Raw genomic sequence first — 4,008 nt, forward strand, 5'->3', positions numbered from 1 at the left:
GTGGTGAACCAAGGGATGACTCCCCGAGAGATAGATAGCCACCCAGTGTTTAGAACATTACAGTCCATACACCTTTACCTTGAAGGAGTGCAGAATTATAGGAGAAACAAGAAACTGGGGAGTGGTGGGAAAATTCGAAAAATGGGGAAAACTGTCCTCCAACCTGAAGCATTTGATGCCCGGCCCCACTAGCTCTCTCCCTCTGCCCACTGTGAAGCTGAAGCAGAGCAGAAAGCTTTTAGAAGTTACTTAGTGAATCTCAGCAGGCATCTGCTACTGCTCTTGACATGGATGGGCCACACTGTCTCTACCAGCAGATTCTGACACCTCTGCACATGTCCCCCATGGGGGCAATCATGTTCTCCACGGGAGTGGAAACTTTTAGTCCTGGTATGTCCAGAGGCAGGGTAGTGGTGAGAAGTCTGGTGGCCAAGGTAAGAGGTCTGAGAAAGACAATGATGTTTACAGGGCCCTCAAATGATTTTGCTGCCTATTCTTTGTGGCAATCCATTCCTCCTTTGGACAGGGAATAAACATAGGGATTCAGGAATGAAATTTGGGAATGAAGAGAGAAGACAAATTTGCCACCTGGTGCTAATAAAAACACTCAACTACTCATTGACAGAATTCCTGGGTAGAGCAAAGAGTTAAGAGCTTGACTGTTAGCCAAAATGTTAGAAGTTCAAGTCCACCCAAAAGCACCTTGGAAGAAATGACTGACGACCCTCCTGAAAAATCAGTCACTGAAAACCCTATAGCATAGCCCCACATGGGGTCGCCATGACTTCAGTGTTGACTCCACAGCAACAGAAAGGTCTTCAGCAATGCCTTCTCTAGTCCTCTGCACTCCTGGCCCCCAGCAAAGAAGGCTGGGTTACACAGTTCTGCATTCTGCTAAGAAGAGCACTTAGTCAAGCACGCTAAGAGCAACCACCAAAGATATGATTGAAATAAATTAGGAGGTTTGGGGACTGAGCCAAGGTGCATCTCCTGGGCCAATTTCCCGATGATTCATCTCCAGCAATTCTGAGAACAGAGGACCAAGGGGCAGATGAGCAAGAAACTGGGCCCCACTAAGTATGTCTGAACACAGCTTGTGAATCAGTAATGGCAATGCTGCAGAAGTAAGCCAGGTGTCCAAGGTAAACAAGGCTCAGAGTCCCATGGCGAAATACCTCTGCAATCAGTTTGTTTGATCTGGCGGGAACCAGAGTGGGAACAGGCACAGGTATCCCATGATAATGACTCATAGCTCTGCTGTTGATAGCATCTGAGAATGGAGGGACCTGAGAATGCCAGCAGCTGGGGCAGGTGGTGGAGCTGTACTCCAAAGCCCTTAAAAAGCCAGCTGTTATCAATTCAATGCCTAATCATGGTGACCTCATGTGTGTCCAAGAGGAACTGAGTTCTATGGAGTTTTCAATGCTTGACTTTTTGGCAGTAGATCATCAGGCCTTTCTTCTGAAGTGCCTCTGGGCAGACTTTAACTACTAACATTGTAGTTAGCAAACAGGCATGTTAATGGTTTGCGCCACCTTAGGATAACCTAAATCACTGTTGTTCTCTCCAATCTCTGTGGGCTACAGTCTTTTCCTGTGAAATACTTAGGCTTTTCCTCAGGGAACAGATTTAGATGTCTATAAAGATGGTGTGGCACTCTAGGAAAAGTCCTGGACTGTTAATCACAAAGCCAGCAGTTCAAACCCACCAACCGCTCCTTGGAAGCCATATATAAGGTCACCATGAGTTGGAACTGACAACGCTGAACAAGAAAGAAAAGCTTCCCTTATCTACTTTTCAGTTGTTCTAAAATATGTTTTAAAAAGAAACGCAGGATAAATGCTTGAACCCTTCTCTGAATTAGGCTACTGCCACTTTCAACAGGAACCTGGTGGCTCTGTGGGTTAAGCGTTAAGCTGCTAACTGTAAGATTGGCAGTTCAAATCCACCAGCTACTCCAAGGGAGAAAGATGAGGCTTGTTTACGTCCATAAAGATTTACAGACTTTGAAACCTCAGGAGCAGGTCTACTCTGTCCTGTAGAGTGGCTCTGAGTTGGAATTGACCTGACGGCAGTGGCTTTTTGCTTTTGTTTTTGTTTGGTCATTTTCAACGTAGTTCTGTCGGGGATGACATACACAAGCACTGAGAAGCTGTGGTGCTGTAACAAGATGGATGAAAATCCAATCCTGGGGCCCCTCCTCAGGATTGCGAGCCATGGACCCTGAGGGCCAAGGAAGTGACCCCCTGAAGTCCCGGGTTCATAGTTTTTTGCGAACTCACTGGTGGGCTACCTCTGTATAATTTTCTTTGGTCTTATTGTTCATTCTATGCTTCTAACTCCAATACTTGTAGCTTCTGAGAAAATGGTTTCTTATGTGCCTCTCTTAATGTCTCCACTGTATTGGCAGTGCATAGGGTCCTGGGAACAAATCTTTTTGAGGAACAAGCAATAGTCCCCTGGGATGCATGTCAGGACTGCATCTTGATATTAACCTGAAGCATGAGCCTTTGATGTCCATATACAAAAATGGGACCAAAACCCCTCTAAAGCCGAGACAGTAAAAAGTCTTCTCAAAGGACTCAGAAAGGCCAGGAACAGGTATATTGGGAGTATGAGAAAAAAGTTTTTTACTCAAGGTTTGTAAACAAAGTAGATTGGTAAATTCAGGGAGTATTGATTAGAGGACAATAGTGGCAGCCCCCTCAAACCCCCTCTGGGTATAATCAGTTTAACCCAGATGCTCTCCTTCCTCCTGGAAGTATATGGAAATGTGATGTAGCATTTAGATGTAGAATCCGGAAAGAAGAAAGAATTATTAGTTGATAAATGAAGCCAGGTATTTGAGATCTTGCTCACAAACTAAAGCTCATACAAAGACAGCTTGACTCCCTTCAAATGCCTTACTTTAAGCTTTCTTGTTGTTTGTTGTTAAGTGCCGTCGAGTCGATTCTGACCCATAGTGACCCTGTACAGGGTTTCCGAGGGTGTAAATCTTTACGGGAGTAGAAAGCCTCATCTTTCTCCCGCGGAGTAGCTGGTAGTTTCGAACTGCTGACCTTAAGGTTCGCAGCCCAATTCGTAACCACTACGCTACCAGAGCTACTTCTATGACCTTTTAAATCTTTTTCACATTTACCCATTAGAGATTAAGTGCTAAAAGTATGTTAAGTATCCTTGAGACCATTGTGATGTATATTTTAAATTTTGTTCTTGTGAATTATTGTGTCTTGTTTGAATGATTAATCACATTTCAGTTCTGTATCCTATCTTATCTGAATAATCACATCCTTCCTTTGTGAAAAATCCCTCCCTGAAAAGGAAAATAAAAGACTGCGGTAAAGTGAGTGCTGCATGCAATGTAAGGTGAGGCAATGCAAGGCAATGCAATGCAAAGCAATGTTTGCAGACCAGCCTGCCTTTCAGCTTGCATCAAACTTGTATGTCTGTTTCTTTGTGTCTGTATTGTCTCTTTGTTTCTATGCTATATCTTTCGCCTATCAGACCTCCCAACTTCGTGCAACCCACTCTTCCATCGAGGCAAGATCCCGACATAGTCCTAATTGATGCATCTAGGCTGATACTTTTTCCGTTCTATTTGGTCACTAACATATTTATCTGGACTCTTGGTGTGATTTTGTAGGATCAGCACTGGACTGCTAACCAAAAGGTAACCAGTTCAAACTTACCAGCCATTCCTCGGAAACCCTATACAGGGTCGTTATGAGTTGGAATTGACTTGATGGCAATTAACAACAAACATATTTATCTGTCTCTCTCACTTAACTGTGAGGCCAGCGATGGTATCATACATTCCAGAGCCTTGAATCTACAATGCCCTAAACCATACCAAACCTACTGCTGCCAGATTGATTCCGACTCTTAGCGTAAAACTGCTCCGTAGGGTTTCCAAAGCTGTAATCTTTACAGCCTTGGAAGTTGTCAAGGCCTTCATTCTTCTTGGATCAACTGTCAACATTCATGGAAGTCAAGAAATCAAATGACATA

Source organism: Chrysochloris asiatica, unplaced genomic scaffold, assembly GCF_000296735.1.
Source record: "Chrysochloris asiatica unplaced genomic scaffold, ChrAsi1.0 scaffold00341, whole genome shotgun sequence".
Taxonomy (NCBI): Eukaryota; Metazoa; Chordata; class Mammalia; order Afrosoricida; family Chrysochloridae; genus Chrysochloris; species Chrysochloris asiatica.